The sequence below is a fragment of the Lissotriton vulgaris genome, chromosome 2_1 (assembly GCF_964263255.1).
Source record: "Lissotriton vulgaris chromosome 2_1, aLisVul1.2, whole genome shotgun sequence".
NCBI lineage: Eukaryota > Metazoa > Chordata > Amphibia > Caudata > Salamandridae > Lissotriton > Lissotriton vulgaris.
The window spans coordinates 1,174,440,998-1,174,464,834 of NC_141687.1; the positions used below are offsets into that span (position 1 = coordinate 1,174,440,998).

The 23,837-nt window shown below is 40.9% G+C and overlaps 1 protein-coding gene across 1 annotated transcript in view; it reads left to right on the plus strand.

Annotated features, from left to right (window-relative positions):
* KCNJ5 (potassium inwardly rectifying channel subfamily J member 5) overlaps window positions 1-23,837 on the plus strand; it is a 768,483-nt gene that overhangs the window by 606,686 nt on the left and 137,960 nt on the right. The window lies entirely within an intron of this gene.

A 23,837-nucleotide genomic window follows, 5' to 3' on the forward strand; every position in this document is an offset into this window, starting at 1 on the left:
TGAGGTAATGCAGGTGACATCATTGTAAAAGGTTCAAATATATTTATTTAATGAGGCAACACTAATAATTCCTTCTCAAAAATATAAAAGGCATTCATTTACACCAACATAGTTTTTTAAATAACATTTTAGAAACACAGCACAGGTCCTATGTACAAACATTCCATGTCACTAGAGAAACTTCTCAATTTTACATAATGCAATTCCCCTTTGCTGCAAAACCTTTTTACCAAGCATTATCCAAAAACATGATACAAACCAATCAGAAAAAACCTCAATCTGCATCCTAATCTGAGGTAATGCAGGTGACATCATTGTAAAAGGTTGAAATATATTTATTTAATGAGGCAAGCACTAATAATTCCTTCTCAAAAATATAAAAAGCATTCATTTACCCCAAAATCGTTTTTTAAATAACATTTTAGAAACAAAGCACAGGTCCTATATACAAGCATTCAATTTCACTACTGAAAATTTTCTATTTCACAAAATACAATTCCTCTATGCATTAAAATGTTTTAACCAAGCATTATCAAAAACATGACACAAAACAACATTAAAAAAAACAATCTGCTTCCAAATCTTCTCCATAGAGCATACAAGTCTCTATCTAAATTAAATAAATCATTTCTTACCTTTACAAATGCTTTGGGAGATAAAGAACAATGTCAGACACACACACCAATTTTTCTTTAGCAGAGCAAAAGGTATGCAATCCACTCACTGCAACCATGACTGGCACAGAAAACCTCTAATTCTACACAGATATGCCTCATTTCAACCAATCAAAACTCTTCCCTCACTATTTTCAAACCAACACCCTTCCCCCCTCAGCCCTTTCTTTCTGTTACCATAGCAACTCCCTCCTTACTTAACTCACAGGTTCAAAAGTTTATTCTACAATGTTGCAAATGAACTAAACAAGGATGTTTGACCTCTCAATACACCAGCTTATCCGATGAAATGTTTCTTTAATTGACTTTTTGTTAACCATTCAAATTGCTTCTTTCACAAAACACAACCATGCACCCTAACTTTTAGTTTTCAACAATCTGAATCCACCAATCATTGCTTGCGATTCAAGAGCAGTGAAACTCCACAATTATTTTTTTGTAAGCTCCTACTGTTCCAACTGTCATTTCATTCCCACACTTCATCTGACTGCACCAGAACCTTCTCTCATCATGTATTCTGTGTGGATTATTGGACATAGCTACATCCACTGGGCTCAAAGGTATGCAGCTAGCAGAAATGTTCACAACCTTGATTTAACAAATGTGGAAATCAAGTGGATTGGCCAGAGAGGATTGAGATGTCACCAATTGATACCATTGGTGAAAACCTTTTTGAATCTGCCAAACCCTGACCTCTTAATAGTGCACTGTGGAGGAAATGACTTGGGCACTTTGACTGGGGTAGGTCTGGAAATGCTTTTAAAGGACACCTTTGATCAATTGATGACACTTTTTCCACAAACTGCCTTGGTATATTCCAATATATGTCAAAGACGGAAACGGAACTGGTCCAACCGATTTTGTCCATATGGCCGAGATACCCGCCACCCCCTCTCAACACAATCCCCAAAAGGAGGGAAACCGGAAACAGTTCTTGAAGTTTTTGGAAGTGGGATGGAGTGACCATCCCGGCCGTATTTATTAAAACAAAATTAAAACATTAAACGTTTCATGTTATGTACAATTTCATTACCACATTGCGATGTTTGGCTAACCTTAACAGATTCTCTAATACAGAGGTTCTCCTAGCCGAACTAGCATCCTACAAACATTTTCTTGACATATTGAAATTGTACATCCTAACGTTTAAGGGCCAACGGCAAGGTCATAACCGGTGTCAAGATCCCTAACCCGACTTACCCCTCCCACTTGGGAGGGGCGACAGCACGGAGGCGTACCTCAAGTGCAACTACTACCAATTTCCCTTGACTTGACGGGGGCACCTAAAGACTCGACGCCAGTTAAAGGTCGTTCGAATACTCGTGTGAGGTATCTAGAAGGTATCGTAGACCTTATCCCAACCCCACACAACTTACCGCATCTGCCGTCGCAGATGTCACTGGCCCCGGGAAATTCCCCAGGAGGGGGCTGTAACCCCTCCTACAAAGGAAGGGGCCTTGACCGCCTTTTCCTTTACTTCCGGCGACCCATCCTTAGAAGGGACCGCCTCCCCATTGAGGGGCCAATGGCCACCTCTCCCGAGCGCTCCCATCCGTGTTGGGTGACGCCCACTCATAGGGATCTACTAATTAGTGCTCACCGATCATGACCTTACCGCCTACCAAAATAAATACGACAGTGCTAACTAAACCTAAGAATACATTGGCCACTATGACCGAAAGAGCATGCTTAAAATTCAACACTATATCTGAATCTCTTTAATGGCAAAAACGTACTCAAACCGACCATTCTTTATTATACTCAACATCAATATGACTCCACAACCTGTAAACGAAATGGAAGCAAAATTAATCAACTTTATTACAAACAACTGGCTGTCTTCAGGGGCTGGTGGGTGGGTCAAAATTGGCTCTTCGTTCTGTCCCGAGCTCACGTGCAGCGAGGAGGTGCAGCTTCAGGGCACAAGAACAAGAGGATGTCTTCTGGTCTTGCGTCCCTTTTTATCCGTCTTCAGGGCGGGCGTATACCCGCCCCTGCCTGCCCCGAGGGCGTGGCTGGCTGCGTCAGTGTCTAGGCCAGCCCACTCTAGGGCGGGAACGGGCGCGCCCCAGCTACGCCGCTTCGGGCATACCAGCCGAGACGCGCCCCCTGCCCACAAATGGCTTCCCGGGGGGATCGAGGCACTCTGCCATAAGTTCGGGGGGACCGAGTTGGTCGCCCCTTTCCATATGGCCGAGATACCCGCCACCCCCTCTCAACACAATCCCCAAAAGGAGGGAAACCGGAAACAGTTCTTGAAGTTTTTGGAAGTGGGATGGAGTGACCATCCCGGCCGTATTTATTAAAACAAAATTAAAACATTAAACGTTTCATGTTATGTACAATTTCATTACCACATTGCGATGTTTGGCTAACCTTAACAGATTCTCTAATACAGAGGTTCTCCTAGCCGAAGTAGCATCCTACAAACATTTTCTTGACATATTGAAATTGTACATCCTAACGTTTAAGGGCCAACGGCAAGGTCATAACCGGTGTCAAGATCCCTAACCCGACTTACCCCTCCCACTTGGGAGGGGCGACAGCACGGAGGCGTACCTCAAGTGCAACTACTACCAATTTCCCTTGACTTGACGGGGGCACCTAAAGACTCGACGCCAGTTAAAGGTCGTTCGAATACTCGTGTGAGGTATCTAGAAGGTATCGTAGACCTTATCCCAACCCCACACAACTTACCGCATCTGCCGTCGCAGATGTCACTGGCCCCGGGAAATTCCCCAGGAGGGGGCTGTAACCCCTCCTAGAAAGGAAGGGGCCTTGACCGCCTTTTCCTTTACTTCCGGCGACCCATCCTTAGAAGGGACCGCCTCCCCATTGAGGGGCCAATGGCCACCTCTCCCGAGCGCTCCCATCCGTGTTGGGTGACGCCCACTCATAGGGATCTACTAATTAGTGCTCACCGATCATGACCTTACCGCCACAGGCCGGATAGTTGACCGGCTATCCGGACCCCCACAAAACTCCTACCTAAAGGTCATGTTTCAACGTTTTTTAACCATGCTAAGAAGTCTCCTATGAGTAACTCATTTCCCACCCGAGACAAATGCACACCATCCCCTAGATACATACTGTCATCATTAATACAACCATGCGAGATAGAATGCAATGTCCTGGAACGGAACAACCTACTCACTTTGTTATTAAGTTTTCTAACAGAATGGTTCAAAGCAGGAATCGAAACAGCCCCCCGCCACACTTTTCGTGGGATCATATGAGACCACGCAATTATGCACCCCGGAACTTTCCTCGCCAACCAACTTACAGTGGAAAGCATTGCTTCTAGGAGAAGTCGTCTACCGGTGGTGACCAAATCATTGCCCCCTAAATGTACTATGACTATAGACGGCGGTGACCTCGTCCGCCCTAACAAACCCTCAAAGAATGCCTGAAACTGGTCAATACAGAGACCGCCCCTTCCGTAGAAGGACACCCTGTACCCGTATTCCCCAGCTACGTGAATCATGTCACCTGCTTTGAATACGTCAGCGGCACGCCTCACGTATGAGTGGCCCACGACCCACACCTCTTTCCTCACAGCCGGTGATGTCTGACCGCTGGCCTGGTGTTGGGTCGACTGCATAGTCCGCCCCGCCTCGAAGGCTTGCGTAACTGAAAACCAAACAAAAGACAAGAAGCGTGAGTACATTAACATAGCTTCACAACATGTGCAACCGCACATACCTCTTATAACAATTGGAGGACCAGCGCCCCACACGTTTCACTTGTTCCACATTGAGACCCCTGGCTGTAGCTTCAGTGGCAGCCCCTATCCGAAAGGAATGGGTCCCAAACTCGCCCGGGTCCAAGCCCGCTGCGGTAATTGACATCGCGAGCACCCGCTGGAACTGAAATTTCGTCAGTGGGGTGGCGTCCGCGTGTCTCAACAATGTCCCTCCCCATGATGCCACCCTTCGTGCTAGGTAGTCTTCTAAACACTTTACCGGACACATGGAGGACCCTGGAATCCTGCGAATGACTATGCAGTCCCCTACCCCACCTTGATCGGTTTTGGACTTGACAAAGGATACAGTCATCGTCTCACCCCAGATCTGAACGTGTTCCCGGCACAAACCCCCCACCACATCCTGCTTGTTCCTTGCCACCAGCTCACTTATCCTCATCGCCCCGTGAAATGCAAGCGTAAAAGCAGCTCGGAACAAACAGGCCTCGAACTGAGACGAGCATGTGGCGGGGAGTGTGGCCAGCAACTGGGACAACCTATCCAGACCTATCGGGCGCCTCTCATCTACTCTGCGACCCTCAAGGCGTTGCCACCCACGCAGCGCTTTCTGTACCACAAAAGACGCTGTCGGGTCCTGGATATTATGAGCCCTGGCAACAAAGGAAATGGCAGCACGATGCCTCTGGGCTGTAGCCACTGACTTCCCAGCCCTACGCAAGGACATCAGAAAATGTACTACCCAATCCTCATGCCCCCAAAGCCCCCCTCTCTCAGTCCCCAAAAAGGCTAAATAGGCCCGAAACGCCCCTTCGTATGCCTTCCTCGTCCTTGGTGCTAGACTCTCTCCCACGAGGTAACGGAGTTCGGGGCACCGAGAGACCAGAGAGCTTCGGGAAAGGGTGCCGGCTCTGGGTCCGCTGAGGGAAGGAAACCCGAGAAAGCCTGCATTTGAAAACGAGACAGTGCATCAGCCGCCTGATTCATCACCCCTGGGACATGCTTCGCTCTGAATACCACGTTCAGTTGCATACACAGTAAGACAATTTCTTTAAGCAGCCTTAAAATCATTTTACAACGTGCTGCCTGACTATTGATGCATTCTACAACGGTCATATTGTCAGACCAAAATATGACAGAGTGATTTTTGAATCCATCGGGCCAGGTTCTGAGGGCCACAAAATTGGGAAACAGTTCAAGGAAAGCAATATTACTCGTCAGCCCCTCTTCATGCCACCATGTTGGCCACCTTTGTGCCGACCATTTTGTGCCGAAGATGGCGCCAAAGCCCATGCTTCCCGCTGAATCCGTCCATAGACCAAGCTCTTCAGAGGACAAGGCTGGTTTGTTCCAGACGACTCGACCATTGAAATCCGCCAAAAATGCTAACCAAATGCGCATGTCTTGGCGGACCTCAGCCGATAGTCTCGTGCGATGATGACCCTCCTTTAAGCCGACCATCGCCTGGGCAATTGAACGGGAAAAGGGGCGGGCCATTGGGATCACCCTCAGGGCAAAATTCAACTTCCCCACCAATTGCTGCAATTGATGCAGCGTAACTTTAGATGCATTTATACACATTTGCAGGGCTGCCCTGAATTTCGACACTTTGGCAGCTGGTAAACGAAAACAACCCTCACTAGAGTCCAACTCGATCCCCAGAAACTCGAGGCAAGTCGTGGGACCCACAGTTTTACCTGGTGCCAATGGCACGCCAAATCGATCCATTAATACACAAAATTCAGTCAAGGCCCGGGCACATTCGTCATCCCCAGCGGCCCCAAGGAACAGAAAGTCATCAAGGTAATGCATCACATTTCGAAAACCCGTTTCCTTCGTGTAAACCCATTGTAGAAAACTACTGAATTTCTCGAAATATGCACAAGATATAGAGCACCCCATCGGCATACACCTATCCATGTAATACGAACCTTGGAACATGAATCCCAGAAGACGTTGGTCGTCCGGGTGTACCGGGAGCAAACGGAACGCTGACTCGATATCTGATTTCGCCATCAGCGTCCCGGGCCCCAAGCGATTCAAAATGGCTACGGCCTCATCGAATGATGCGTACCGCACCGAACATACCTCTGGATCAATTGCATCGTTCACAGAAAGGCCATGAGGAGCTGATAAATTGTGGATCAATCGAAACTCACCTGGGTCCTTCTAGGGGACCACCCCTAAAGGAGAACAGACAAACTTCTGTACCGGGGGAACACTAAACGGGCCGGCAACCCGACCTCGGATAACCTCTTTCCGGATCTTATCCTGCACTACAGTCGTATGCTGCAAGACGGAAAGTTGATTTTTGCACGTCCCGACACCCTGAAAGTCCCCCACCGGGATGCGGAAACCATATGAAAAACCGTTCCGCAGCACCCCAGCAGAAGTACGATCTGGGTATTCGCTGAGCCAGGGAATCATCGCCAAGGTATCAATCGGGGTTGGTAAAGGCGCCCCTCGGACTACATTAGACCTGTTTGGCGCCTCCTCTACCCCCATTCTCACCCGTTCTGGCTCTGCACGAGGACTCAGGATGGGGTGCCCCGCAACCACTACATTCGTGCTTGAACTTACACGATCCCGGGGGCCTAGTACATTTACCTTTGTTGAAATTGAAACAGAAACCCTTCTTCCCTGCATTGCCGGCGGGTCTCGGATAATCGTCGGTACCCGTACCCGACCGAAAGGGCGTCCCCCCATATTGGCGGGAGGATTCACCAACAGTACTCCCCACCAACGGCATTTTCAACATCCCTGACTCTTTCATTTTATCCCATGTCAAAGAATCATAACAGTCCCAGGTTAAACTTTTGTTATGCTCCATCGCTTTCCTGAAAAGGTTGTCATAACAGAACCATTGGTTACCTTGGTGCGATGTCGAGTACCCCATAATTCGTGACTGATATACTGGAAACTCAGGGAGCAATTCAGGCCTACGTTCCCCCAAAATTGACGTAAAAATTCCCCATGCATTGTCCCAGTTGCCAATATTCTCATTCACTTTAAAGGCGGCCATTTTTGCGCGCCAAACACTTGGATGCATCAGATCCTTTTGACTCTTAACAGTTTCAACCTCATAATGATCAACGAGCAAGGAGAAAATGTTTACATATTCCCCCGCCCAAATCTTCTCCTTTATTGCCAAAGGAACATGTTGCCCCAATTTTTCTCTACGAGAGGGTGTTGACTCATCCCTCGCGATCGGCAATGGCCGCTTACCTGCACCGAACGCTGCTTCCGCCACTCGTGGCTTGTCTATCACCGCAGCCGGCGCGGGTACCTTGGCTGTATCACGTTTCTCGCGCAACTGTTTCATCAGTGCTTGCGCTTCGGCAGCCGTGGCGCTCTCGCTACTGTCCCCCAACCACGCTGCTAACTGTGCCGCCAACTCGGGAGGCATATCCTCAGTGGATGTCGGGGTGACTACGACGGGAATCGGATTCCCTTCCTTCGGTACCGGGGCCGGTACCGGGGCTGGCGCCTCGAGCGGGGAACAGGGGACCGGGACGTCTCCCCCGGCTGGCCCCCTTCTCGGCCTCTTCGGCTTCCCTCCAGCCGGTGGACGCCCCGATCCCTCCTCCCCGTCTCGCTCCACCAACCGCTTCTTTATTTCAGACATCTCCTTCATGAGGACCCGAACCATCTGGTCAGTCGTCATTCTCTTCGCGCCTTTCTTGGGCATCTTTCAAACGAAGTATCTAGAAGACAAAAAGAAAGATTAAAACGCTCAAAATTGGCTCTTCGTTCTGTCCCGAGCTCACGTGCAGCGAGGAGGTGCAGCTTCAGGGCACAAGAACAAGAGGGTGTCTTCTGGTCTTGCGTCCCTTTTTATCCGTCTTCAGGGCGGGCGTATACCCGCCCCTGCCTGCCCCGAGGGCGTGGCTGGCTGCGTCAGTGTCTAGGCCAGCCCACTCTAGGGCGGGAACGGGCGCGCCCCAGCTACGCCGCTTCGGGCATACCAGCCGAGACGCGCCCCCCGCCCACAAATGGCTTCCCGGGGGGATCGAGGCACTCTGCCATAAGTTCGGGGGGACCGAGTTGGTCGCCCCTTTCCACAATTTGAGAAAGCACGGAAACATGTGAATAAATCTGTTTCTGCTTACATGAGAGACCATGGTATGGGTTCAATATACAACAATAACTTGTGTTTTAACATGCAAGATATCTACAGAGGAGATGGTGTGCTCTTCTCAGATGAGGGGAATAGAATATTCCTCCTGAATTTAAGACCGTGCATTGGAACCTACTTGTAGGTACCTAAATCAACCACAGAACCCAAAAGCTCTTTTCAGAGCTACCCTACCTCTGATCACTCAAAATGATTATCTTTCTCTAACTTTTTTCACTATTTTTCACCAGGGTACGCTCCCCGGTACGCTCCCCGGTGTGCGTACCAGGCGCTCTCCCCGCGAAATGTAATTTTTTTTTTTTGCCATATATGCCCCTCCTAAACTCCCCTCAGAAAACCTAGAGGGTCAGGGGGTGTCTACTGTGCCCCTTTTTACCCATTCCCAATGTTGTTTGTCCTCCATCTTGTGTCTCAATTCCCGTCATGTCACTCACCATGACATGAATGATGTAATATGTGACATCATCAGCAGTGCATTGCGGGTGCGCAAAATATAGTTAGTACAACTAACTATGTAGGAGCAATTTCAATGGTTTTGTATGACTGAAATGTCCAGCTAACTATAACAATCCTAAAACTTATAGTTTTTTTTAGTGAATTTCAAAGTTTTTTTAAATACTCATTCCTAACTATATAAGGCCTGAAACCTATGGTTTTTTCAGCGATTTTGCAAGGTTTTTTAAATGCTAATTCCTTACTATATAAGGCCTGAAACCTATGTTTTTTTCAGTGAATTTCAATGGTTTTAAAATACTAATTCTTAACTATAACGTGTGTAAAACCTATGTTTTTTTCTGTGAATTTACAAAATAATTTTTAACTATGATGTGTGTGAAAGCGATGATTTTCTATTGATATTCCAAAATTTTTAAAATGCGAATTTTTAAATCATTATTTATTTATAAATTTACTTTTCAACACTCTGCCTTTGTATATTGTAATACATTGACTGAATTATGTAATATGCAACAGCACATGTATTTTTTATGATTTACATAAAGTTGAACAGTATACTCTACATCTCCAATCCACATGTAAACAGTCAAATTTGTTAATATTTTTTTGTGTTTTTTCCGGGGTGCGGGCAACGTGCACGCACCTCGCGATTTTTTAAAAAAAACTAAATGGTTTTTTGGACCGTTGGGGTCCTTCAGGGACCCCCTGAGAAAACCTAGGGGGTCGGGAGACTCTTCCTTGCCTTCTTTCCACGTTCTCCACAATAGTTTTTCCTAGTTTTGTGCCACGGAGGTGCGCGCTACGTGCGCGCACCTCGTGATTTAAAAAAAAGTCATGTGACTCGAAAACAACACTTTGTATTGGTTAATAGTAGTTTCTGTTCTTGAAACTTCAAAAACCCCACCCACTTCCCTCACTATCTGTTTCATTTTCGTGGGAGAAGGAGCCTTTCCAGCTTTCAAGAGAAATTTCTTCAAAATGGCAGAAAGACAGGATTCTTCAACAGAATCAGAGCACGAATATCAGCAACCTGCAAAGAAGGGAAAGGTATCTTTTATATGGAAATTCTTCACATTTCCAGAAGGACTGAAAAAAGTAAATGCCCCTAAAGTCAAGTGCAATATATGTGGATCTGTCCTCTCGAGGGGAAACCCTCATAAGAAATATTCGTTTTCAATGCATACGATGATCAGGCACGTCAGAAATGTGCACCCTGTCCAATATGCACAAGCTGAGACAAGAGCCATGGCCTCACAAATTCCACCTGCTGTGGCCAGCACATCATCAGCAACAACACCTGCATCACCATCCACTTCAGAATTGGACTTAAGGCCATACTTGAGTTCTGTGCACATGAGATGCAACAAGTGCTTCAAAATTATCGTGCACAGGGAGCAGAGCCTCGGTCTAATTGAGAACAGAATTCGAGACCACCAATACCCTCAGAAGAAATGATTTTTTTTTTAACTTGTTCCTGTTGAACAGTTTTGACGTTCCTGTTTCCTATTCCTATTTGAAAAAAATATATATATAAAACTTTCAAAAAAAAGAATAAATAAAAAAAAAAGTTCTTTTCAGAACTAACTCACTTCTCCAAAAAGAGCTGTATTTCTTACACACTGTGTCATTATTTTTTTTTAATGAATGTGTAGTGTATAAATGAATGACTAAAGTGAAGGGAAGGAAGGGACTGAAGGAATGAGTGAGGAAAGGAGAGTATGGTGAGTGAGGAAAATGGAATCAAAGAATGACTGAAAGAAGGAGACTAAGGGTAGGGGAGTGAGTTAAGGGGAGTAAAAAAGTAAGGGAAGGTCACTAACAAAAAGAGAGTGAGGGAGGGGGAGTAAGAAAAGGGGAGCGGAGGCGTAGATAGGGAAGGGGAGTAAGGGACAGAGAGAGGGAAATAGAGTAGGGTAAGGGGAGTGAAGGTAAGAGAAGTGGAATGATGGTGAGGGAAGGGGTATGAGGATGATAAAAAGGCGGTAAGTGAAATTGAGAAGTGGGGTGTGAGGGAGAGAGCAATTCAGTGAGGAGATGGAGGGACTTAGGAAAGCGTAGTGAGGGAAGGGGAGTGAGGATTTAAATGAGTGAAGGAGAGTAAGGGAGAGCGAGAGAAAGAGAGCGGAAAAGACAAGAGGGGTGACATAGAGACAGGAGGAAATGTAGTGGAGAAGGGGAGTGACGGTGAATGAAGGGCAGTGACAGTTAGAGAAAGGGTATGTGGGTGAGGGAAGGAGAATGAGGGAGAAAGAGAAAGAGAGGAAGTGAGTGAGAGGGAGTGAGGCAGTTAGACTGAGTGACACAGAAGAAGAGAGGGAGACTAAAGGAATGGGAGTTAGCAAAAGTGAATGAGGAAAGTGAAGTAAGGGAAGAGGATTGACGGATGGAGTGAAGGAAAGAGTAAGAGGGAGTGAGAGAATAGAAGCAGGTGAAAGAGAATAGGAGTGATGCACAGAGATGAGAATATGAAGTAGGAGAAGATGAGTGAGTGTTACTAAAGGGCAGTGAGAGGGAGGGAAAAAGAAGCATATTAAGAGAGAAGAAACAGTAGTGAGTGAGAGAGAAGGATTTATGGAAAGAGAGAAGAAAGAAAAAAAAGAGTGGTGGAGAAAGAGGGAAACAGTGAGAGAGACAAACAGAGGCAGAGTGAAGAAGTGTGAAGGAGTAAATCAGTTATACTGACTGAGACAGAGGAAGAGACCTAGAGACGGATGAAGGAAAGGAGAATGAGGGAGAGAATAAAGGAAGGGGAGTGAGCAAAAGGGAGTGAAAGAGTGAGAGAAGTGGAGTGACTGAAGGTCAATAAGGGATGATGTAATAGAAAGAGAGTAAGAGGGAGTGAGAACAGATTGAGCTATACAGCAACACAAGGTAGTGATTGAGGAAGATAGGAAACAGAAGTAAGAGACAGGCAGTGGAAAGAGGGAGTTAGACAAGGTCAGTTACGGTGAAGGAAGAGTACTTTTGAAGAGAAAAGGAGTGTAGAGGTGAATGAAGAGCAGTAATGACAAGAAAAGGAGAGTAAGATCAGTAAAGGAAGGTTAATAGGAGAGAGATTAAAGAACATGAAAGAGAGAAAGAAAAGTAAGAGAGTGATGACAAAGTATGTTTTGTTTGTCAAACTTACCTTATAAATAATGACAACTTTATAGTATATATTTTTTTTAAATATACTATCTGTGGAAGAAAAGAAAAAATTTAGTTATAATATATATTTCATAATACAAAAGAAAATAGGAGTGAAGGAAACAAAAAGAGAAAGAGAGGAAGGGTGAGGGAGTGAGAAAGAGAGAGAGAGAGTAAGAGAGAAAGAGAAGGAAAGCAAGTGACTGAGAGGGAGTAAGGCAGTTTGACTGACATAGAGGGAACAAGAGGGAGAGAGAAAAGGAGTGAAAGGTACTGTGGGACTAAACGAATGGGAGAAAGCACAAGTGAATGAAGAAAGAGGAGTAAGGGGATAGAGTGAAAGAGACTGAGGGATCATATAAAGAAAAATAAGTAAGGAGAGACTAAGCAGAGACTGAGTGATACAGTAAGACTAAGGTAGTAATGGAGGAAGATGGAAAGAGAAGTGAGGGACAGAGAGGGTAAAGACAACATTGGATACATAGTGAAGAGAACATGAAGTGGGAAAAAGGACTCAGATTAAATGAAGGGCAGTGAGGGAATCTATATAAGATTGAGGTAAAGGGAGTGATTTGAAAAGAACCATATTTATAGAAAGAGAGAGACAAAATAAAAGAAAGAGTAGTGAAAAGAGAGGAAAATAGTAAAAGAGACAAACAAAAGGAGAGTGAGGGGGTGTGAATGAGTAAATCAGTTACAGTGTCTATGACAGAGGAAGAGATTTAAAAGCAGATGGAGGAAAGGTGAGTGAGAGAAGGAATAAATGAAAAGAATTGAGCAAAAGGGAGTGAGGGAGTGAAAGAAATAGAGTGAGTGAAGGTCAGTGAGGGTTAATGTTATGGAAAAAGATTAAGAGGGACTGAGAAGAAACTAAATGATACAGTAAGACAAAGGTAGTGATGTACAAACATAGGAAAGAAAAGTGAGAGACAGACAGGGTAAACAGGGAGTTGAACAAGGTGAGTGACAGAACATGGAGAGTACTGATAGTCACAGAAACATTATAAAAGTGAATGAAGAGCAATAAATACAATGACAGAAGCAGAGTTAGGTGACTAGAGGAAGAAGAGTAAGAGAGAGAATAAAGAATAGAAAAGAGAGAAACACAAGTAAGAGAGTGAAGAAAAAGTGTTTGTCATACTTTCCTTATAAATAATGACAACTTAATAGAATTCTTTTCCATAAATATAGTATCTGTGAAGACAAGGAAAAAATGAATTACAATATATTATTCATAATACAAAAGAAAGTAGAAGTGAAAAAAAACAGAAAGGAAGGGTGAGGGAAAAACATAGAGGAAGAGAGGAACTAAGTAATGGACTAAAAGGAGTGACAGACTAAAGGAATGAGAGTTACCAAAAGGGATTGAGGAAACGAGATTAAGGGAAGGGAATTGATGGATGAAGTAAGGGAAAGAGTGTGAGGAAGAGTGAAGGAATGGGTGCAGGAGAAATGGAATGAGAGTGATGCAGAGAGAAGAGAACATGAAGTGGAGGAAGAAGACTCAGATTGAATGAAGGGCAGGGATAGTGAGGGAAAGGATATAAGAGTGAGGGAAGGGGAGTGATAGAAAAATAAGCATATTAAGAGAAAGGAAAAAGAAGTAAGTGAGAGAGAAGAATTTATGGAAAGAGAGAAAAAACTAAAGGAAGACTGGTATAGAGAGAGGGAGACAATAAAACAGAAAAACAGAGGGAGAGTGATGGACTGTGAAGTAGTAAATCAGTTATACTAACTGACAAAGAGGAACAAACTTATACACGAATGGAAAAAGGGCAGTGAGCGAAAGAGAGTGAGAAACTAAAAGAAGTGGAGTGACTGATCAATACAGCAAGACAAGGGTAGTGATGGAGGAAGATAAGAAAGAGAAGTGAGGAACAGACAGAGGAAAGAGGGAGTTGGACAAGATGAGTGAGGGTGAAGGAAGAGTACTGATGGTGAGAGATGCAGAATAACGGTGAATGAACGGGAGTAAGTAGAATGAGGGAAGAGGAGTAAGATGAGGAAAGGTAAAGAAGTAAGAGAGACAGTGAAGAAAGAATATAGAGAAATAGAAGTAAAAAAGTAATGAAAAAGTTTTTTTTTTGTCGTACTTACCTAAATATAATATCTGTGGAGGAGAAGAAACAATTGAGTTAAAATATATTTTTCACAATACAAAATACAAAATAATTTGTACAATATGTTATATATTTTATTTTGCTGTTCTCAGAATATATTGAATTTCACTAAAAACAGTGAGTTCAATACAACTCATCATATGACAGCGGGCAAAAAAAACCACAATCAAAAAGATTGTGTTTAAAAAACCCATTCAACATTTTCATTGACAATGTAACAATTTGAAAAAAACATATCTTAAATGTCTTTTTCAAACAGCAATTTCTGACGTAAGTAGAAAATGTGAAAAACATTCACTAAGTAACAAAACAGTACTACTTCTTTCTTAGACACTCTAAATAAAGTAATGTCCAAACATATGCTAATAACATTTACTCGAAATAGTTATTTGTTTGTGATACTAATCCTCATGGCCAAATAGTATCTGCGAAATCCTTAATTTGGAAGTTACTTAATAGTACTCTTAAGCATCCGTCTCCCGACCTTCTGAAACAAAAGAACCCACATCTTTTGGACCATCTAACAATGGTTACACCTCCACCCAAGAGTATTTATCATGAACATAGAACCTTAAACAAATATCATGCTATCAGAACCTCAACATCATCTGGTATGCTGATCACACTCTGCTCATCCTTTATTTCACCATGGAGCTGTATACCATTAAAAGAAACATCTATAAGGAAATAAAAAATTTCACCAACTTCTCCAACAACTACAACAAATCTAAAACACTACTGCCTCACTCATGATCAACATTTCCTATAATACTCATACCACTCACTATATGATACACCTACACTACCTCTATGACTAGCTTAAGTTTTTTTTTATCTTGATCACCCTGATTTACAAAGTAATTCTCAGCAGCAGATTAACCTTTTTTACAGCACTAATCTTCCAAGGCCAATTGTTTTCCCTACAATTTGGGTTCTAAAAACACTAGGTAAGAATTTGGTAAGTCAAAAGGCAAACGTTGTTTAAAAGTTAATTGAGTGTCATTACAATGAGTCCAGCCTTTTGCACATTTTAAGTAAGCTGTATAATGTCCTGATGTTGTAGAAGAACCATCATGAAAAATAATTGCTACAGTTACAAAAGTTTTTCCTGAAATTGATATTTGAGAAGCCACAAACTTTTTAATTAAAGTTGTCAATTTTGTTCCATCAGGTCTGCATCGTTGGAGCATTAAAATGACATACTGTCCATATCTTTGTATAAATAATGTTGATAAAATTTCTGAGTTACATTGGGTACAAACCATGTTTTGATTTGCTTCTCTAACTAGATTATTAAAAGTCACTGATTTGCAGTCTGGTAATGTCAAATATATAAATCTGTCTGTGTCTATTTGAGTACTACTTGAAAATGAACAATTATCACAGTCATGTTGCCATTTAAAAGATACACCAAATATATTTTCAATATCTATATCTTCATCTTGCAATACAATAAGCAAATACATTAGAAATTCCTGACAATCTTGATGAATATTCTGTGAAAATTTATTTACTCCAGAACATATGTCTAAAACATTTCGAATATCAGAAACACTTTCTATTTTTGTTTTATCACTGCTACATTTCTCAAAGACAGAATTCAACAAACAACAAAATCTTTGATCCCGATTATCAACAATCTGTTGCTGTAAAGTTTGATGAAAAAAACATTAACCACTACATTAGCATAGCAGTTGACACCAGTACTGTTTTCAAACTGAAATCCAACATCCTCTTTAATACTATCCTTTTTATTTTTGCTTACAATTACTGGTTCATCTACTTTTTTTCTTTTCTCTACAACCTCGCTACAATTTTTCTCATATCTTCTTTTTCGACCTACCACACGCTAAAGGATATTGAGGTAAATTTGCAGCATATTCTCTTCTTAACCTATTATACTCTTTCACACAATTTAGATCTGCACTAATCGTTGTCCCATCAAAATCAATCAAGTATAATCCAGATAAAGTTCTGACTCGAGATAAAGCAACATATAATATATGTATATATACCCTCCATGAACACAGTACTTCCAATATTCACCAAAGCACTATCTACACTTAAACCTTGAGATTTATGAATAGTCACCGCATATGCCAAAAAAACAGGAAACTGTTTTCGGCGGACATATAAATCTTTTACAAGCAAAAATTGAGCTGAACAATTACTCAATTGTTGTACTTCTTCAATTTCATCAAATTTGATCTTCAAAAATTCAATGTCATCTCTATTTGGGCAATTCACAAAATCAACAACATGACCCATTTCTCCATTTACTAAACCTCTTTCCACATGTAAATTACGTCGTAAAAATATCAGACAATTTATGCATGCATATAGATTCTTTTCTAAACCAGGAGTTTTAGATATTGATTTCTCTAAAGAATCCAATTTTGACTTCAACTTTGGTGACAAAATAATAGTAGCTCCTTCATGCTCTATTCTATCAATAGCTTCCAGTTTTATAATTTCTTGATTTTCTAACTTTAACATTTTTTCATTGAAGATTGAACATTCTTGCAGAGTTGGCATCAAGCATATCACTGATGTTTTTTCTGCAATTTTTCTATACAAATTCTCTGCAGCAACATTTTCATTTGGAAACAAATTTGAAAGTAATCGTGTCTGTAAAGCTTTTTTGCCATGTTCACTCGCTTTTCCAATTCTTATATCTTGAAGAATACTTTTATATTCAGCATCCTTTGCTTGTCGCATATTTTGAATGAGTTCTGAATATTCAAAATATGACCAAATATTAACATTTCCAATGCTACCCAGTCACTTCCTGGTATCTTATGTGTAAGGGTTTTAAACACTGGTTGTCCTTTCACAGGAGTTAGCTGTAGTAGATCTCCAAAAACGATGATGTGTTTGCCTCCAAGTAACACATCATACTCTGTTTTAAGAATTAGTTGCATTCTTAAATGCACAAAGGTAAGCATTACATTTGATACCATGCTTACCTCATCAATAATCAGAAGTTTCTTTTTTTTCAGGACTCTGGAAACTTCACAACAAGCTTCTCCAGATAGCTTTTGGTATTCTAATTTATTATCGTGCTCTACTGGCAGCATCAATAAACGATGTAAAGTAATCCCTTTAATGTTATGTGCTGCCAACCCAGTTGGAGCGGTAACAACACAAGAGAGTGACAATTCAGTTCTTTTCTGTAGATAAGTTGTAATTGCTTTAATTAGAAAACGTTTTCCGATCCTGCTTCTCCACTCACGTACAGTCGGACAGGTTTAAATTATGTATATGAGCACTCTTTTTTCTCATGACATAAACCATGCTCAATCTGCTCTGTCACTTCATCGTATGTTTGTTTTTGCTCAACATTTATTTGTTTTTCCAATTCTTCTAAGTTAATTACATCCTCCTGAGTTTGTTCCATTGCTCTTTCCACCTCATCCATGGCAGTGGCTGCTTCATTTTGGATAATTGGTCCTCCTAGTGGATCCTGACTCAACAAAGCAGAACTTTGTCTGTCTTGAAAACTGTCTCTAGCAATCTCTGCTGCATTTGTAGCTTCTTGCTGTATTTCTCATTCAACATTTGGAGATTATTAGTAGAAACAGGACATTCTATAGTATTTTTGATTGCGTTGAATGAATCTTCATAACTGAGAAAATCTCCAAGTAGTTCCTCTTCTATACGCCATGGCTTAAAGAGTTGCAAAAGAGCTAAATAGTAAAATTCTCTTTTGTCAGGAGTTTCGCAACTCAGTTTTTGATGATTAATCAAATGTCCTTTTCTTTGTTTCACCAGACATCCTTCAGATCCAATCACAGCATATACTCCTTTATTGATATCTTCTGTAATGTTCTTCTTAAAAGTATAGCTTTGCAGTACTTCATAGAGACAAACATTCTCAAGATGATTACTTCTGTTTGGATAGTATGTATTCAACATATTTGTCTTCAAAATATCTGTACTGTTTGGTTCTCTCTCTGCTAGATACTCAATTTCTTGTACAGATTTCAAAACTCGGTTTCGTGTTCTTGCAAGACCTAAACTCACCCAAATGATTGTTCTAGATTTGGCATATAGACATGCAGATGATAAGCGATCTGAACATTCATATGCTCCGATTTCTCGATGAGACAACATCTTCAAACTGTAGCTGTACAATTTCTTGCTTAGGCTCTTTTCATGAGAAATTTCTTCCCACATTTCCTTTAGTTCTGTCTTTTCAGATTTCGTAATGTTAGAAGTTATTTATCAAGCCACAGCAATGGAGTTGTCTGCAACATATTGAATATCCATGTTTGCATTCCACATGGACAAAATGACTAGGTTATAGTCATTTATATACTTTGACTCTTCATTTCTTCTTAAGTTGTAGGTATTTTTCGGTGATTTTCTTGTCACAGTATGTCGCAAAGATGACATAAAATTGTTCACTCTTCTTTTTGATATTACTGGTCGTGGAAATCCAAAACAACATTTTGTGTAGAACTTGTCCTTTGATTTGTATTTTTGACGACAGTATTTTCCACAACGATGGGTTTGAAACCGCAAGACTTGATGTTTTAGATTCTTTTGTTCTGTGTTTTTAGGAACAGCACATGTAGAATACTGTTCAATAAAACTCATCACTGTCTCATCTGAATCTGTTCCAAATGTGGGGCCATCTTTGATCCATAGCAGCATATGTATGTGAGGAACACCTCTTGCTTGATACTCCTTTCTCCAAAAGAAATCCAGAACCTCTCCAAGAGGAGGATTTTTGTTTGTTTGTGATAAAAGACATCATAGCTTCAAACCTATGATCGAAATACCTGCTTACATTAACTGGATCCAAAGAGCACAATTCTCCAGGTGTTTTGTATTCTATATTTTCTATGTTTGCATTTGCCTCTCGAAGAAATTGAAGTAAATCTTCCCAAGCATACTCTGCACAGCTTAGAGTAAGGAAACATGTAGGAGTTCCTAGGTTTCTTAGCATACATTTCAATTCCCCATGACGATGGTACCAATACTCATTAGTACCACGCTGACATGTCATAAGATTAATTAGCTGAGATTCCAAAACAGTGTCTTTCTGATTGAACTTTATCCATAAAGTCCTTTGCCGAAACATTTAGCTGATTTACTCCACTTTTTAGTACATGGTTCACTGCATAGGAAAGTCCAGACAAGTCACTCTCAAACAGAAGATGAAACAAATATGGAATACATTGTCGAAATCTTGGATCTTCTGCATACAATCTTGATGTCCGGTATTCAGATGCTGGTATCTGCACAGGTCGGTCATCATATCGTCCACCTTGTTGGAAACAACTGAGGAAAACAACGAGCTTCCAAGCGTTCTTCCTATACACTAATAGGACTTCCTTTTGCTTCTTTCATTTGGAAAAACTCAATAGCATTCCCCATTACTTCTTTTGAATGCAGTGGATGAACACTATAATGTTCATAAATGTGTTCACTTCTGGACACATCCACTTTTTCAAATTGTCCAGCTGACGATTCACTGTCTTGTTCTATAGTTGTTTCCTCTTCTCCTACATATACATTTTTGTAGTATTGATTGTTTTTTACCAAATACAACGTTGCCTTTTTGACTTTCCTAACATCCACTAATTCTTGCCCGATTTTCTTACTCTTCGTAGGTACTCCATTAACTAGAATAACTAGAGGTTCCACTTCCACATTTTCCACACAATTATTTCAATATTGTTCTTTAAATCCAAAGGCAAATATACAACTCTTCCCTTTAATCCTCTCTGTAAATCAGAAGGAGGCAATTTCCCTGTCTTAGGCTTCATACGAACAATAGCCTGAAATGGATGCGCACATGAATCAGAATAGACTCATAAATATTTAAATCCATCAGTTCAGAAGGAATATTTACCAACTCAAGATTATTATGTACAGCTCTAGCTGGCATTTTGTTTTCATTTAATTTATTATAACAATATTTACAAATACGTTGATCAGAACCCAAATCAAAACAATCCTCTCCCAAAAAATATGTTGCAAATTCCTTCCATTCATTATTATTCTCCTTTTCACTTTTTAAATGTAAATCAACTAATCCGGTCTGATTTTTATAATGAATTCTTCTACAACAAATACAAGAAAAATTGGTCCTTTCTTCTGAAATGACCTTAAACTTTGTAATTTCTTGGTCATAATTTTCAGTACTAAATTTTTTTACATTTTCTTCCATATTTCCTTCTATTTCTGTATCAGTTTCTGCACTGTCCTCTTTTTCACAAAAGTAACTCACCTCATTTTCTTCACAAATGTTCTTTACATCTAATACAGATCCATGTAAAAGAGCACAGTTTAACTGTTTTAGTTTAAGTGCTGTACTTTTTGCATAATACATCCTTCTCACTAATTTCCTCACTTCAGTATGATGCACTGCTAACATCCTAAAAAGGTGAAAAACACTCTAACATACTTTTTTAGAAAGACAAGCCAGAGAATGACCTTGCAAACCCGTTTTTTCTCTCACTTGGCAGGGGTCTAAATCTTGCAACATCTTAACCTTCTGTTTAATACTTTTCTTAGTATACTTACGTAAGAAATTGCGGAAAACATCAATTGAATCCTGTCGTACACTACAAATAGTACTACAATTCCAAATGTACACTGGAGCCTTAGGACGCCTCCCTAAAACTTCAGCAGCTATCCCCTCTTCTGCACTTCTTGGGACAATTTTCTCTTTTTCAATCAGACAACCATCCTTCACCTCATATGCTTGACAACTGGTGTCAACTGCATGCACCAAATAATTAGTGTGAAAGTAAGCCTCTTCATTAAAAAATGGCTCGGAACTTGAACTATGCGTCCATTCTCCAGAAAAAACATTACAAAAATTAGTTCTAATAATAACTCTTTTACACTTACTTTTAGCTTTCAAAAGATTAATTGCCTTGTCTAGTGTACGAAGTCTATTGATTACTAAAATAAACAATTTCTTTTTTAATTCAAAAGCCTGATCAACAATATTTTCAATTCTTTTTTTTGCTTATAAAAAGCTGTTTTCCTTTTAGAAGTCTTTCCACTTTTCAATGAATTTAATACTACTTCGTTATAAAACATTCTCTTACGAATCTCAACAAACTGATTTTTGCGTCTAGTACTATAGCCATTGTGATCGCCGGACACTTTTGCAACATTTTTCTTTTTTAAGTCCTTTTTCTTTGTTCTTACAGATGTTTTTTAATCTTTTCCACATGATCCACATTTTTTTTCTTATGGTTAAATTCCGTATAAAATCCTTTGTTGTCTTACCAGGAGCATTCTTATTTTTCTCTGTACAATGCTGTTTAGATACATCTTGCAATTGTGTTTTCTTGGAAAAAGCCTGTTTATATTTTCTTCTTTTGGCATCCTTTGTAGGCATGTTGGTTTGTCTTTCTGTAGATAATAACAATCTATTGTGAAGAAAAAAAAACATGTTATAGACCACTACTAACATACTTCATATCAATTAGAACAACTATATGATGTAAACACTGATTCACTTCATAAGTAAGATGAAGATAAAGCAACAGTGTCTGAGCAGAGTAGGAAATCATGCAGTGAGGGATGTTTCTGAGTTTATGGCAGTGCAATGGTGTTTTAACATTGATGGGTAATTTTCTAAGAATGGTGTTTCAGGGTTCTGAACAGTGCAGTAGTGTGTAGACAGTGTAGAGAGTCATGATGGGATTGAAATTTTTGACTTTAGAGCAATACAGTTGTGCTTCGGCAGTGTATGGGATCATGCAAGGGTTAGGAATATAAAGCACTGCATGTCCCAAAGTCTAACTCACTCCATGAGTACATGTATTCAGATGTCTTAAAACATATACACCGAGGAAGTGAAATGATAACTGCATGCTACAGAGAGAGTTGCTATGGCATTTCTACAACAGAGCCAGGATCTACAGTACACAGCATGGAGACTATTTGCAAATTAAGAGACCTGACAGACATACCACATAGCAGTTTCTAGTACTACATACCCTAAACCCTAACACACTTCATCAGAACATGTATTCCCATATTTTTTAAACACATCAACGATCCAAATTATTACAATAGTACAAAAAGACTCACTCGAATAATTTTTAATTATGAATTATAAATGTATTCATCAAACATTTCGCATTCCAATAAAGCCTCCAACATCACTTCATCTGGTATTTCATTTTGATTTTCCTCAATTTCTAAATTTTGATCTTCAAATACAATATCTTCCACAGCTTCTAGAAATTCACTGTCCAAAGTCTCATCAAAGAAATCTGTATTTTCTTCATTCATTTCCTCTGCAAAAGGTCCATTTAACTCCTCTATTAGTTCATTTGAGAAGTCAAAATTTAAAGCAAAGTTCTCCTGATGCTGTTCCATTGCACCAGTATGATAATTTTGTTCCACCTTGCAAAATAATATAAACACTTAATTATATCATTTTCACTAATAGATAATAAAAAACTACCTTTATCAATTTTATAAGTACATGCATTCCCATATTTTTAAACACACTAACTACGCAAATTATACTGCCACATTCCTCTTAAATAAAAACAGACTCACACTGTGATCTTATACACATAACACTATCCCTTCCAATTCAGTAAAATGATTACTACAATAAACACTCTGTAGAAATTCATCATACTTTAGAAAATCTCCAGCTGGATATCCTTCTTCTGGCAGAGACATGGCTGGGACCTGACTCAGACCCCGACATCATTAAGTCCCTTCCACCTGGCTTTCTTATCCAGCATGTAGACCGATCAAAAGGGAGGGGAGGGGGAATTGCCATCATTTATAGGGATCATCTCTCCTGCCATCTCCAAGGCAGCCCCCTCTCGGACTGTGAAAATGTCCTATTTTCGATCCAAATCTCCCCATGTAGATCTCTCATGGGACTTCTTATCTATCGCCCGCCAGGCCCAACAGGACAGTTTTATGACTCACTCATGGAACATTCAGGAATACTAGCTGCCACTCTCTCTACCTTTATGATCCTTGGGGATCTCAATATCCATTTCGACAAGGGTGAAGACAAACTAGCCACTGATTTAATATCATACCTGGAAACCCTTCAGCTTAGGCTGCAAAGTAGGCACCCCACCCACACAATGGGTCACCTCCTTGACCCCATTTTTTCCAACATCCCTGATCTTACAACTCTAGGTCCTACTCCGCTACCATGGTCAGACCACTTTTTAATATCGCTGAACTTGCGGCTCCCCACCATCGCTCGCCCCAAACCTCCAGCTAGCAAACCTACACGCCCTTGGGCCACATTAGACCTAGAAAAATGGAAGCACAATTTAGAGGGCTCCCCCCATTTCTAGTCTCTGATCCTGCTTCTGCCGATTCCCAGTTCTCTAAATTGATCGGAGAGTCATTGGATAAGACCCTGCCGAAAAAACCTACCGGTAAACCTCGGGGCAAAGTTACCTCGCAATGGTTCACCCAGGAAATACGCCTCTTAAAAAAGATCTGCAAAAAAACTGAAAGAGAGTGGAGAAAAAACTTCGACCCTATCAAAAAACTAGAATATAAACACACGATTCTGAACTATAAAAAGGCCCTCAAAATTGCTCAATCCAACTTTTTTGAAGAAAAAATCAAGTCCTCCGCCAAATCATCTAGGGAGACTTTCAAATTGC